Consider the following 15,673-nt stretch of genomic DNA (forward strand, 5'->3'; position numbering starts at 1 on the left):
TGTGAGTGTGAATGTTGTCTGTCTATCTGTGTTGGCCCTGCGATGAGGTGGCGACTTGTCCAGGGTGTACCCCGCCCTCCGCCCGATTGTAGCTGAGATAGGCGCCAGCACCTTTCCGCGACTCCGAAAGGGAAAAAGCGGTAGAAAATGGATGGATGGATGGATTATTGTTCTGTTTTGATCGTGGGTTTTATACTTGAGTACTTGGTCCCATAATTTTATTTTTACCGGTAGGCTGCTTTATTCAAAAACTTTTTTTATTTTCAGTATTGGTATTTTATTTGACAATTGTTGCACTACTGCCATGTTGAGGCCTTGTTGATCTCTTGTCTTTTAAATAAATAAATGATAAATGGGTTGTACTTGTATAGCGCTTTTCTACCTTCAAGGTACTCAAAGCGCTTTGACATTACTTCCACATTTACCCATTCACACACACATTCACACACTGATGGAGGGAGCTGCCATGCAAGGCGCCAACCAGCAACCATCAGGAGCAAGTGTGAAGTGTCTTGCTCAGGACACAACGGACGTGACGAGGTTGGTTCTAGGTGGGATTTGAACCAGTGACCCTCGGGTTGCGCACAGCCACTCTGCCACTGCCACTGTTTTTTTGTTTGTATGTTTACAATAGCTTTTACATTTAAAGTTTTTTTATACGGAAAATAAATACTGGACAGTAACCATTGTAACCAAATAATGGCCTGGTGCAAAAATAAATAAAAGCCGTGTGCAAATAACCACCTCCTTCTTTTAAACGCCCGTCTCCAAAAATGATTTTCTGAAATAAACGCCCGGGCTACTATTTGGTAATATACTTTACATATATATATTTGTTTGCCTTTTGGTTCGGGACCCTTTGGGACTGTGTGACAAGGGGTGGCACTTTCGTGACTTCTGCGGTGCTTTTTGTGGACTTCTGGATCTGCCTCCTGTGAGCCTTTTGGCCATGGAGACCAGCTGCTGGGTCTCTGCCACACCAGAGTCCGTTTGGAGAGACTGGAGGAGATGCGGATGAAGAGACAGGGCTGCAGCGCTAGCGCTGAACGCTGGGATGGACAAGTTTCACAGTAGAGCTGGGCGATATTGGCTTTTATTAATATCGCAATATTTTTATGCCATATCGCGATATACGATATATATCTTGATATTTTTCCTTAGCCTTGAGTGAACACTTGATGCATATAATCACAGCAGTATGATGATTCAATGTGTTTACATTAAAACATTCATCTTCATACTGCATTATTATATGACACTTTTAAAGTTTCATACAGGGAGGGAAATCACAACTAAGTCAATTGACCAAAACTGTATTTATTGAATACTCTTCATTCTCTCGCGGGTGACTTTTTACATGAAAGAACAAATTAGTAGTGCTGCTACCTTTTGTAGCAACACTTTTGCTGCATACTTTGCATATTGCTGTTGTCTGCTGAATATCTTCCCACTTGACGCCAAACCACCGCCAGATGATGGACACCTGCTGTTTTTTTGGGCCATTAATTTTTCTTCCTCCATTTGTAATCAGTTTCGCACCTCGCTTGCACGACCTGCCTCAGCTAACGTTAGCCAGGCTGCTACCTCTCTGCTCGGCGAGAGCGTATGACGCTACAGGCGCGACAGTATGTGACGTATGTAAGAAGGTGGGCTTGTTTTACGTCTCTGTGAGAAGGAGAGACGAGAAGGAGTGGGAAGAGCCTGTAGTGTAATGCCCGCAGCTAAAAGCAACTGAGTGAGAACATATACTCGAATATTACGATATAGTCATTTTCTATATCGCACAAAGACAAAGCCGCGATATATCGTTTATATCGATATATCGCCCAGCCCTACTTCACAGTGTGTTGGCTAAGTGAGCATGTATCGGACACCTCAGTCTCCTTAGACGCATCCTCACTCATCCATGTGGACTGGACACTGGCCGAGAGTTAGTGGGCGGCCGAGAGTGGAGTCAGCTCTCTTCGTTGCTTTGTTGGGTCTGCTTCTGTCTCTGGCCATGCTCCCTCCACCCCAGCAGACACACGCAGAGGCCACCACAGTGTACTGTATATGTTTTATTTTACTTTTTATTCATAGCTGTATGTAGAAGTGTCTGGTTGCATCAGCTCTGCTCTTTTAATGTATTTAATGTCCTTTGGGGATGGTTTGGCGAAGTTGGGAGAGTGGCCGTTCCAACAGTCTGAGGGTTACTGGTTCAATCCCCACCTTTTACCATCCTAGTCACGTCCGCTGTGTCCTTGCGCAAGACACCTCACCCTTGCTCCTGATGGGTCTTAGTTCGCGCCTTGCATGGCAGCTCCCGCCATCAGTGTGTGAATGTGTGTGTGAATGGGTGAATGTGGAAATAGTGTCAAAGCGCTTTGAGTTCCTTAAAAAAAAAAAGGTAGAAAAGCGCTATACAAGTATAACCCATTTACCATTTACTTTGTGTTCTTTGATGTTTGATGATTCCCTCTTACAGATGTGTGCTATGGCTATGAGTTGTTTTTTCCCTTGGCCTCAGTCTGGACCCCCTATCCAGGGGCCCAGGCTTAGGCCGTGTGTGTGTATCCCAACTCCCCATTGTTTACCTGTGTCTCACATTCTCTGTAAGGGGCGCCGGAAGTTGGCAAACCCGTCAGCGATCCTGTTCTGTCTCCCTGTAATGTTCGTCTGATCTTGAATGGGATTGTGCTGAAAATTTTCATTTCTCCTCGGGGATTAATAAAGTATTTCTCATTCTGATTCCGATTATTTTGCATAGGTGACCATGTGTGCATGGAACTGTAATGGACTCTGTAGAGCAGGGGTCTACATTTTGCCGCCTCTTCCACTTAAGAACAATAGTATAGAGCTACAAAACGTAACACAGCTTATAAACTTCTAAACGTTATTTAAAAAAACATTTTTTTTACAGGAAATCAAATCTTTCCATGTGAAATCAAACTATTTTTCCTTTTCTCTTTTCTTCTTTGGCAAGTATTCGTGGTTAGCTTACACAAGGGGTTGCACACCTGAGAAGAGAACTGAACACAATCTTTTACTTGCTTTCCCTGTGCCTCAAGATTCAGTCTGAGCGCATTCTGATTCATGGGCTCAGAGACAGTAGGACGTTATGGGACTCCTTTTAAAAATGCAAACTATTATCACCCAGGGGTTGGAAAAAACTGAGGGAACGACAAAGAGGAGGCAAAAGAGCCATGGGTTGCAGGCCCCAGTTGTAGAAGACAATGATATTGTAAGAGAGTCTGTTCTTTTTGTAATTTTTTTGCAAATGTCACAAACATGTCACAGCCGCTTGTGACTGCTTACAGATAGGAGAGACGGCCAATAACAGCACCCGCTGCTCTGCGAGTAGAGCAATACATGCTTTTATGTCTATAATAAGACACACAATTTGTGTAAATGTGTTCGCTTTTTGGAAGGAAACAAGTATCAAAAGGGGTCGGAACACTTGATAATTATAGGGACACCCATTGCTAAGTTGACAACACTGATCCCTCTTGCGCTGTCTCCTTATTCTCTGGCAGACCTCGGGCCTCATTTAATAAGAGTTGCGTGGTTTTCTACTAAAACAGACATACATTAAAATGCACAATACATCATACACAAGAAAAAAATCATATGTAATAAAGTGTGCGCACATTCCTTGTTATATCATAATAAACCTGGAAATGACCACAGATGTTTGCCACACCCCTTTATAAATAGGCCAATCGTATTGAAAGTAGCCACATGCCTGAAATTTTCCATGAAAATGAGGGTACGCCAGTTTTCATACATGAGGCCTTTGGTACGTATGAGGTTAGTGTAAACTTACATGTAGATGTTTAAGTAAACCTTTGATCCGATTGAGCAAATTGTCAGCCATGTTTGCGTCTACCCTACCTAGCTTGAATGTGGAGTGAATGAAAATTGGTTTCTCAGTGTGAAGTGCTGTGGGTCTCGGGGGGAAAAAAACATTGTATGAATCCAATCCATTAAAGGGGACCTATTGTGCAAAAAATATTTTTCTAATTGTACCTGTTTCTGTGTATTTGGGCTCTGTTTATGTAAGTCCTGAACCTTTCAAATCAAACAATGGTGGAAATATTTATAAAACATCCTTGCCTTTCTTCAACCATAGGGCCAGGGCACGAGTCACTCCAGCCGCATAAGTAAGGGTTAAATACTCACAGGGAATAAAAAGGGCGAGGGAGGGAGGGCGGGGGCGGCTTTTCTTTGGAAACATCCCAGATCTTCTTTATTGGGTTTAATTAAATTTTCAGCTCTAATTGCAATTAAGGCACTTAGTATGTATAATAATGTTTGCATCACAGAGCAGCACAGATGCAGTCCATCAAAGACATTAAATATTAAAATGCATGGTGCTTGTATTAATCGCAACGCAGCGTGCCCATCGCTGTTTGAGTGTGTGCGCCCGCGCGCGTGTGTGTGTGTGTGTGTGTGCGTGCGTGCGTGCGTGCGTGCGTGCGTGCGTGTGTGTGTGTGTGTGTGTGTGTGTGTGTGTGCATAAACACAGGCAGCCATTGCAGGGAGTGGGGGGGCTGGGTTTTCTCCCTTGGTATTGGTACCCTCGCCTAGAGACCTCACAGCGCCATCCTTAGTGCCACCAAAGCGCCCGGTGCTGATATGACCTATATTCCTGCGCAGCACTCGCACTCGCCGAAGATCCCCACGAGTGTTTCAATATTCTTCTTGCGCCTGCCAAACCACTGTACTGTAAGTCTAATGCAGAATTAGTGTTTTGCTGCAAAATTATTCATGACTGCACATAATGAGTGCATTTTTTAGTCAAAATGATGATTTGCTTGATTCACCTCTGCTACTCCCCTTTTGGATCGCCATTTTTTTTGGGTGATTCCTTCAGTTTGCCACCAAGACATACATATTCGGGAGGGGATGCTAACACACAAAATGTACACTGCATATTTTGATGACACGGTCAAGTTTATATATATACAGTACAGGCCAAAATTTGGGACAAAATTTCTCTTCATTCAATGAATTTTCTTTATTTTCATGACTATTTACATTGTAGATTGTCACTGAAGGCATCAAAACTATGAATGAACACGTGGAGTTATGTACTTAACAAAAAAAGGTGAAATAACTGAAAACATGTTTTATATTCCAGTTTCTTCAAAACAGCCACCCTTTGCTCTGATTACTTTTTCGTAAATTCTTGGCATTCTCTCGATGACCTTCAAGAGGTAGTCACTTGAAATGGTTTTCACGTCACAGGTGTGCTTGAAGCTCACCAAGAGAATGCCAAGAGTGTGCAAAGCAGTAATCAGAGCAAAAGGTGGCTATTTTGAAGAAACTAAAATATAGAACATGTTTTCAGTTATTTCACCTTTTTGTGTGAAGTACATAACTCCACATGTGGTCATTCATAGTTTTAGACTAGACTTAGACTTCCTTTTTATTGTCATTCAAATTTGAACTTTACAGTACAAATAACAACGACATTTCGTTGCATTAGCTCTTGGTAGTGCAGGATTAAAAAAAAAAAGCAATAAGGTGCAGATATAACTAAATAGATTACTGTACAGATAAACACATTGCACTTTTCCACATGCGTCCATGTTTATGGATGTATGTTATATTGTCTTTTTTATTCCAGCGAGTTAATCCATTTTGGGGGCAGTTGAGGGGATAATTTAATTACGGCCTGAGGGAAGAAGCTGTTACAGAACCTGGAGGTTCTGCTACGGAGCCTGCGGAACCTTTTTCTAGAGTCCAGCAGTGAAAACAGTCCATGGTAGGGGTGGGAGGAGTCTTTGCAGATTTTCTGAGCCCTGGTCAGGCAGCGGCTTTTTGCGATCTCCTGGATAGGAGGAAGAGGAGTCCTGATAATCTTTTCCGCCGTCCTCACCACTCTCTGGAGAGACTTTCAGTCTGAGGCATTGCAGGCTCCAGTCCAGACAGAGATGCTGGTCAGCTCTCTATTGATGCCTTCAGTGACAATCTATAATGTAAATAGTCATGAAATTAAAGAACACACATTGAATGAGGAGAAGTTGTGTCCAAACGTTTGGCCTTTACTGTATATTGCGCCAAATATTCAGCTCAGGGAACTTTACTCATGGAGCAGGTCTAGAAAACCACTTTTCAAACATTAAAGAGAAAACTGAACCCAGGCTGCAATAATGCATATGATGTGAATGTTTCTTTGGACCTGACAGAGCCTGAGAGAGCTTCAGCATATCAGTACAAGGTTCAAGAATAGAATAGAGTAGAATAGAATAAACTTCATTGTCATCATATTTGCATATAACAAGATTAAAGACTCCAACTTAAGGTGCGGTAGTGGGCACAAATATGGGGTAAAATAAATAACACAAGAGGTAAAAAAAACTAACAATTGAAATAAACAGACTACTATCCAATAAAAATAATAAGCAATCCAGTACAACATACAAAACACTATAGAAATACAAACTACTGTACAATATACAGAACAAGACAAGATTACCGAAGTAATAAATAACAATCAGTGTCGGACGTAGTGCACTCGAAGGGTAGTATTTCACAGTAGGGTATTAGGGCAGGATATTGTATAGGGCTGAATTATTATTATTATAAGTTAGAGTTCAACATGGTGACAGCTCTGGGGAAGAAGTTGTGTCAGAGCATGCTATGTGATTTTGTGACTTGTCGACACAAAAAACAAGTATTCATCCCCTTATTTGTTATTTGGCTAGTCATATTTGATCGCATGATACTACGACTTCTTACTACAAAAGTGACCTGGACAAACTCTACCTGCAAGTACTGTTGTGACTATTCCAGAATACAAAAAATGGCCACTCATCTGCTGTTTTTCATCTTAAAGGGCTCATATTATGATTTTTTTCTACATTTAACACACTTGCTTGTGGTCTACATAACATAATGGTGGTTCTTTGGTTAAAATGTTGCATGGATTATGTTTTACAGATCACCTTTTTTTTTCGTCTTGAAGATGGTCTCTAAAACAATCTATGCAACATTTTGACCAAAGAACCACCATTTCTTTGGTCAAAATGTTGCATAGATTGTTTTACAGACCATCATCAAGTCGCTTTCTGACCGTCTCTTTAGGTTTTTTTTGTGGTGCCTCCACTTCGACTGCATCATAAGTGAAGTGAATTATATTTATATAGCACTTTTCTCAAGTGACTCAAAACACTTTTACATAGTGAAACCCAATATCTAAGTTACATTTAAACCAGTGGGGGTGACCCTGGGAGCCGGTGGTTAAAGTGTCTTGCCCAAGGACACAATGGCAGTTACTAGGATGGCGGAAGCAGGGATTGAACCTGGAACCCTCAAGTTCTTCCCACGGCCACTTTACCAACCGAGCTATACCACCCCACATCATACATGTTGAAGTTTTTAGCGCTTCTTAATGGAGTCTACTGACAGATTAAGAAATCGAACTATACGCTATATTTGTATTAGAAATGACAATAGCAGAAGATGCACGTGCATGTAAGAGCCAGTTTGCCCCACAACAAGAGGATAGCGAAAAAGAAAGCTCTTATTGACTACAACGCGAACTACAATTGCAGACTCATCAAAGCACTTTGGGTAAATTTATACCATATATGGATAATCCGCTGACGTCGCCTGTGCGAAAAACATGACATGACAGAGGAAATTACGAACAGCTTGTTTAGAGCAGGGGTTTTTAACCTTTTTTTTTACCTCAGGAAAAGGCCCACTCAAATATTAAATAAATGACCACTGATAGTCACACACACACTAGGTGTGGTGAAATTGCCCCCCCTGCTACCCATCCCGTTGTTCCACCCCCTGGGAGGTGAGCAGTGAGCAGCAGCGGTGGCCACGCTCGTGAAACATTTTGGTGATTTTTGGTGAAATATTAACACTTAATTGATAATCTTACTCTTGATTTTGATATCTGACCTTCTTAAAGTTTACCACCATGTCAGTATTGTATTATTTTTTTTACATAAACCTTAGGTCAGGCTGATTAGAAAAATAAGTGCTAATCAAATATACTGCATAAAAACGGATTCATGAATACCTATTGAAAAATAAATTTACATACAATTATGCTGTGCTTAAATAAACAAAACATTCACCGCTTTAGTCATAATTTTTGCGGTTAAGAAACTTCTGTAGGACTTTAGCTCCACCCTTCTTCTGTTTGTTTGATATTGTCATTACTGTCACAAGTGGTGAAAGGGTGTATTACAATTAACTACAATACGGACCACAGCTGAGAAACAGATATTTTAGCTAGGGAGCCCCAACAAAGAGTCATGGCCCTATTGTTTAAGAAACGCTGGTTCAGAGGAATTAAGACAAAGGGCAAGATTGTTTTATAAATATACATGCCATGCTTCCATGGTTTGATTTAAAATGTTCAGCACTTACTTATGCAGATCCCAAATATACAAAAACAGTGGACGCAAACATGGCTGCCAATTTTCTCCATCGGCCTTTCCGACCACCACCAAACATTCATTCACGTGCAGGCTGGTGTGTCTTGCCCAAGTACACATGCCCGGAATGAAGGGAGTGAGGTTTGAACCACCAAACTCCAGTTTCTGGACAATCTGCTCCACCCTCTGGGCCACTGCCACCTCGCTTCAGTCATGTGAGACAGCAGATTCAGCGGGTTTTGGAGTCAATAGCGATCCTGCCGGTGTATGCAAAACATTGATCAGTTCTAGCAGCATACCATGACTGTAGTGACCATTATAGGTGTAATGCAGAAAACTGCCTGAACAACTCTCCAAAGTGTCTACATCAGGGGTCTTTAATGTTCTCTAGGCCAAGGACCCACAAACTGATGGAGAGACGGAACAGGGACTGCCTACATATATATATAACCTGTGTAAAATTGGGTTTTAAATTAAATTGGCTTTTAAAGCACTATCATATTGTGCAATACTAAGTTATAAAATAATATATAGTATAATATAGTATAGCGCCGCTAATAGCTAGCTGGCAACTGTCACGCTTAGCGCTAGCTGACAACTGGCACACCCATCAGAAGCTTAAAACTGGCGCACTGTTGTTTGCTTGCTGACAACTGGCGTGCTTATTGCTAACTGAGAACTAGGGTGTCAACCGCTAGCTTACAAATGGTGCACTAATCCGTAGCTGACAACTAGTGCGCTAATATCAAGTATCATCAAGTTATCTTAAACGCAAACATGAGTACAAAATAATTATTCATGTTTTTGTTTTAATCTACAACGTACAGTGAGCAAGGTGTTCATGCCATGCTATTCATTAACTACACTACAGTGTGTTGAATCAATGTTAGTGTGTATTACGAGAGATTTTTCAATTTGTAGACATTTTTTTTACTTTGAGCTTTTTTTATGTTTAACTTTTTTTAAGAAATAGAGCATGTTCAACAAAGCCTACAGATTCAAGGACATTGGCGTTGGTATTTGGGATGGCAAGCAGCTGCTGGAATGTGTGTGGACGGGAGGGTTTGTGAGGGGGGCATCAGCAGTAAAATGGTGTGGCGTCCGGCCTGGGCTATGCATGCGTGGACAAATATAGCTGCCGTGGAGACTGTCTAAGTACAAGGCTCCACTGGGTTCTAATGGATGGGTGTCGCTAACCTGTGGTGCATTCACACCAGATTCCACGGAGACATTTCTGCACAGTGGCAAACAAACAAAGCGGGGGAAAAACAAAAGCGGCGAGGCCCATGCTAATCACCAGGCTCAGTGGTGCATCTGTGGCTGGGCGGCGGACATGTTGTGTTTGTCTGCGTGTACAAGTGCATCAGTGATTGTGAGAACCACCACCACCACTGGCCCATATGGACTGTGGGACAAAATTGTCTTGAGGGGCAATTTTCCAGAAAGCCACAAACCAGAGAGCCCTTCACTATTATTCTTATTTTGTATATTCCGGAGAGCCAGCGTCCTATGACAGCACTCCAATGTTTTTTAAGAATCCACTGCAAGTCTCTCAGAAGTTTTTTGAACGGAACTCATAGGCCATCAGTTGAAAAGTCCAAATGAGGAAAAAGAGAGGACCTAAAATGGAGCCTTGAGGAACACCACTATTCGAACTAAAGAAGTTGAACAAATGACTACTGACTGCATCTGAGTAAACAAGCGACAGCAACACCCTACCCAGCAAATACAAAACATTAATACAATGTTGATTGTCCATGCATGACTTATAAAACAAGGTTGCAAAATAGTTGTATTTGTAATTTGAGACAACGTTGATGGTTGGGAAAAGACCAAATTTCAATGATCAAATCAACGTCACCACCTGGCATTGATTAAACATCGTCTAAAAGCATGTTGTTTCAATGTTGTATTTGTGTTGCAGAATATTGGTTGGGAAATGACCAAAATTCATTGGTTAAATCAACGTCAAAACCCAACATTGATTAAAAAGCATGTTGTTTCAACGTTATGTTTGAGTTGCTCAATAACACGACCTAATTCAACAAGTTCTCAACGTTGTTTGAATGTCTTGTGCTTGCTGGCTAGTTACCTACATCCCATTATCAAAAACATGTTACTGCCAAAAAGGAGAGGACTTAAAAAGGTGACTTGAATTACACGTTATGACAGCATTGTTCTGTTTGCTTGCAAGGTTAAAATATCAATGCAAGTATCTGCCAATGTGTTTACAGTGGTCCAAGTTTCTCCATACAACAGGGGCACTTGCAAGTTTTGAACTGAACTCGGGGGCACGCTGTGATGCCGGATAAGGCCCCCGGGCCGCCAGTTGGATACAATGGCCTTGCTTTACAACAATTGATCCTAAAAGCAGAGTAACTCTACTTTGAAGATCCTAAGAAACATGTACTGTACGCTTTAATCCTTCATCTAAACATGTTTTAAGCAGCATATCATGTTGTGTTATTGTAACTATTTCATTGTATCATCTTTTCTTGTTGCCGCCTTCAAACCGCAGTTTGTCCTGATATCAATTTTAGCAGCGAGCAGCATACCATGCATGGTCTTGTTTAAAGCTGATCAACATACATGGAAAATGCGTCGAGATGCCAAGCGATTGCTGCATGAAAACAGCTAGTTGTATGGAAGCAACAGACAATCCTAGTTGTTATCCACCTGCTGGCTTCTTTACACGTTGGGTGACAGGAAAAAGCCCAACTAAGTGGATAAAACAGGGCCACGTTTGAGCTACGTCACACAGCGACTAAAACGGTGCGTGTAAATGTGCTGCATTTGTGTGTTTTCAGTACATGGATGGCTACAGCGAGAGGACGAGCAGGATGGTTATGAGCCACGATTGTCCTGAGGACACAGTGGCAAGTCCAAAGGTCGCTCTTTTTCGACTACTTCTGCTGCTGCTGTGGTCGTCTGATTCTGGGCCCATCATTAACCAGCTTTTAACTGCAGGCTGGTGAGTACAATTTAACAAGCCAGGCGTTGGGTCGAAGGCACACACACACACCCATAATGTAATCTCCACCCTCCAATATCCGGACCGTTAAAGCTCTATTTATTAACCAATGAAAAAGTCATGTGATACTTGAACTGCACTTGGTCACCTTTGTCAAGCTGTACCATCAATTTGTTTTTGTCTTCTTTGCGAGCACACACACACACACACACACACGCACGCACGCACGCACACACACACACACACACACACACACACACACACACACACACACACACACACACACAACTAAGATGCTGGGCAAGTTTATAGATTTACACACATTTATATATCTATCTGTCAATCCATCTATCTACAGGATATTCCTCTTACAACTAATGAAACAGATAAAGTGTTTGTTTTTGGTCAAAGGTCTGTTCCAAGCTTTATCGCTCTACGTATCTCTATCTATCTCTCCATCTATCTTTTTTATTGCTATCGCTATCAGTCTGTCCATCCATCAATCATTCCATCTAATTGCTGGTGAGCCATGTACTAGTACTTTATAAAAATTATATTTTGTTACCATAACACACGTTTCATGTGACTTAATTCTGTCCGAACCAGTTACACACTGCTATGCTTAACGTAAGACACTTCTAGCCATTCTACTTCTCAGTGATTTGAGTAATGTAAGTGAAGTATACAGGGAAAGTGAAAATATACAATACAGAAAATTCACACAACACAACATAAGACCAATGCAGCAGAATGATGAAAATATAATATTTTTTCTTTAAATCAGTCGAAATTTCAACACAATAGTGTGCATAACACTAAGAAAATAAATTACACTCACAAAAAAAGAAAATATTGGGGGAAAACTGCCAAAAATAAAAAATAAAATCCAGCAAGAAAAATAAAGAAGACAGGTGACCTCTGTTGCCTTTTGGTGGTGCTTGAACCTGATTGGTGAGTCTGCAATTAAGCAAATATGTGTTGGTGCACCTGAGTGTTGTGTTTAACCAATTGGCCAGTGAGTGTGCTCGTGTGAGAGTCGTGCTTTAGAATTTGCAAGGAGGTGACCTCATGATATGTATCTGTGGCTAATGTATACACGTGTTTAGTGTTCTGCAATTCACTGTGGGCGGTGGTTTGCAAAAAGTGTGAAGCTGACATTGTGCTTGTATAAACCCTGTTTCCATATGAGTTGGGAAATTGTGTTAGATGTAAATATAAACGGAATACAATGATTTGCAAATCCTTTTCAACCCATATTCTGTTGAATATGCTACAAAGACAACATATTTGACAACATTTTTTTATGTTTTTTGCAAATAATCATTAACTTTATAATTTGATCCCAGAAACACGTGACAAAGAAGTTGGGAAAGGTGGCAATAAATACTGATATAAGTTGAGGAATGGTCATCAAACACTTATTTGGAACATCCCACAGGTGTGCAGGCTAATTGGGAACAGGTGGGTATAAAAACAGCTTCCCAAAAAATGCTCAGTCTTTCACAAGAGAGGATGCAAATAGTCAAATAAAGGCCTACTGAAACCCACTACTACCGACCACGCAGTCTGATAGTTTATACATCAGTGAGGAAATCTTAACATTGCAACACATGCCAATACAGCCGGTTTAGTTTACTAAATTGCAATTTTAAATTTCGCTTAGAAGTATCCTGCTAATACGTCGCGGTATGGTGACGCGTGCGCGTGACGTCACACATTGTAGAAGACCTTTTGTTCCAGCACCGTTCACAGCTATAAGTGGTCTGTTTTTATTGCATAATTCCACAGTATTATGGACATCTGTGTTGCTGCATCTTTTGCAATTTGTTCAATGAATTATGGAGATGTCAAAGAAGAAAGCTGTAGGTGGGAAGCGGTGTATTGCGGCCGCCTTTAGCAACACAAACACAGCCGGTGTTTCATTCTTTACATTCCTGAAAGATGACGGTGAAGCTTTACTATGGAACAGAGCGGTCAAGCGAACAAGGTTTACTACCACATGTCAACCGGCATGTTTCAGTGAGAAAATTGTGGTAATAAGTCGGCTCTAACCGGACACATGAGCGGAGAGCTTGAGTCATTCCTCCTGCACCTGTCAAAGAGGCAGCTGCGGACTCTCTTGCCTCCTCCCACCGGCCGCCCCCGACCGTCGGATGCTTACACCGTGGAGGAGAAACGTGGCTTCCTTCGGAGACACTGGCGGTCACCACACCCGTGGCCACACCCCTCCGTCTTTTTTCCCCCCTGCTGTGCCAAATTCCGTTGACAAAAGTACCAGGTTTACGCCACTTTCTTGCTGCACACTATTGCTATTGGATTGGACCACACACACAAAGTACAGTGTATTATGTAGCGATCATTTCGAAAGAACGTGTTTCGAAGAGGGTCCCTTGCGAAGGGCAGAGATGGCATCGCCACCACCCGTCGACTGGTGCTGAAGAACGGTGCGGGGCCGACCTTCAGGTTCTACAGGTACGACCATAAAATCTCACTAAAACACTAGTAACACAATAAGCAGATAAGGGATTTTCCAGAATTATCCTAGTAAATGTGTCTAATAACATCTGAATCGCTCCCACTATATAGTCTTTTTTTCCTCTAGTCCTTCACTCTCACTTTCCTCATCCACAAATCTTTCATCCTCGCTCAAATAATGGGGAAATTGTCACTTTCTCGGTCCGAATCGCTCTCGCTGCTGGTGGCCATGATTGTAAACAATGTGAGGATGTGAGGGGCTCCACACCCCGTGACCTCATGCGCACATCGTCTGCTACTTCCGGCACAGGCAAGGCTTTTTTATTAGCAACCAAAAGTTGCAAAATTTATCGTCGATATTCTCTACTAAATCCTTTCAGCAAAAATATTGGAAATATTGCGAAATGATCAAGTATGATACATAGAATGGACCTGCTATCCCCGTTCAAATAAGACAATCTAATTTCAGTAGGCCTTTAAGAACTATGTTTCTCAGAGTGAAATTGCAAGAAATTTAGGGATTTCAACATCAACGGTCCATAATATCATCAAAAGGTTCAGAGAGTCTGGAGAAATCACTCCACATAAGCGGCAAGGCCGGAAACCAACATTGAGTGGCCGTGACCTTCGATCCCTCAGACGGCACTGTATCAAAAACCAACATCAATCTCTAAAGGATATCACCACATGGGCTCAGTAACACTTCAGAAAACCACTGTCACTAAAGACAGTTCATCGCTACATCTGTAAGTGCAAGTTCGTGTCGAATATTAGGGGAAGCGAACGTTAGGGGAATATTAGGGGAAGCGAACCATCCAGACTGTTATCGACTCAAAGTTCAAAAGCCAGCAACTGTGTTGGTATGGGGGTGCATTAGTGCCCAAGGCATGGGTAACTTACACATCTGTGAAGGCACCATTAATGCTGAAAGGTACATACAGGTTTTGGAACAACATATGCTGCCATCTAAGCGCCGTCTTTTTCATGGACGTTCCTGCTTATTTCAGCAAGACAATGCCAAGCCACATTCAGCACGTGTTACAACAGCGTGGCTTCGTAAAAAAAACTTTCCTGGCCCGCCTGCAGTCCAGACCTGTCTCCCATAGAAAATGTGTGACCCATTATGAAGCGTAAAATACGACAGCGGAGACCCTGGACTGTTGAATGACTGAGGCTCTACATAAAACAAGAATGGGAAAGAATTCCACTTTCAAAGCTTCAACAATTAGTTCCCTCAGTTCCCAAATCAATCAATCAATCAATCAATGTTTACTTATATAGCCCTAAATCACTAGTGTCTCAAAGGGCTGCACAAACCACCACGACATCCTCGGTAGGCCCACATAAGGGCAAGGAAAACTCACACCCAGTGGGACATCGGTGACAATAATGATCCAGTGGGACGTCTGTGACAATAATGATTATGAGAACCTTAGAGAGGAGGAAAGCAATGGATGTCGAGCGGGTCTAACATGATACTGTGAAAGTTCAATCCACAATGGATCCAACACAGTCGCGAGAGTCCAGTCCAAAGCGGGTCCAACTCAGCAGCGAGAGTCCCGTTCACAGCGGAGCCAGCAGGAAACCATCCCAAGCGGAGGCGGATCAGCAGCGCAGAGATGTCGAGGCGGATCAGCAGCGCAGAGATGTCCCCAGCCGATACACAGGCAAGCAGTACATGGCCACCGGATCGGACCGGACCCCCTCCACAGGGGAGAGTGGGACATAGAAGAAAAAGAAAAGAAACAGCAGATCAACTGGTCTAAAAAGGGAATCTATTTAAAGGCTAGAGTATACAAATGAGTTTTAAGGTGAGACTTAAATGCTTCTACTGAGGTGGCATCTCGAA

The 15,673-nt window shown here is 42.1% G+C and overlaps 1 long non-coding RNA gene across 1 annotated transcript in view; it reads left to right on the plus strand.

The window, feature by feature from the left end:
- The window catches only part of LOC133537774 (uncharacterized), a 71,517-nt gene extending 60,178 nt beyond the window's left edge, over positions 1–11,339 (plus strand). The window contains exon 3 of the long non-coding RNA XR_009802833.1: positions 11,186–11,339. This is a non-coding gene — a long non-coding RNA (uncharacterized LOC133537774). The remainder of the gene's footprint in view (positions 1–11,185) is intronic.
- The last annotated feature ends 4,334 nt before the right edge of the window (positions 11,340–15,673 follow it).

This window comes from Nerophis ophidion, linkage group LG19 (assembly GCF_033978795.1).
Source record: "Nerophis ophidion isolate RoL-2023_Sa linkage group LG19, RoL_Noph_v1.0, whole genome shotgun sequence".
Lineage (NCBI taxonomy): Eukaryota > Metazoa > Chordata > Actinopteri > Syngnathiformes > Syngnathidae > Nerophis > Nerophis ophidion.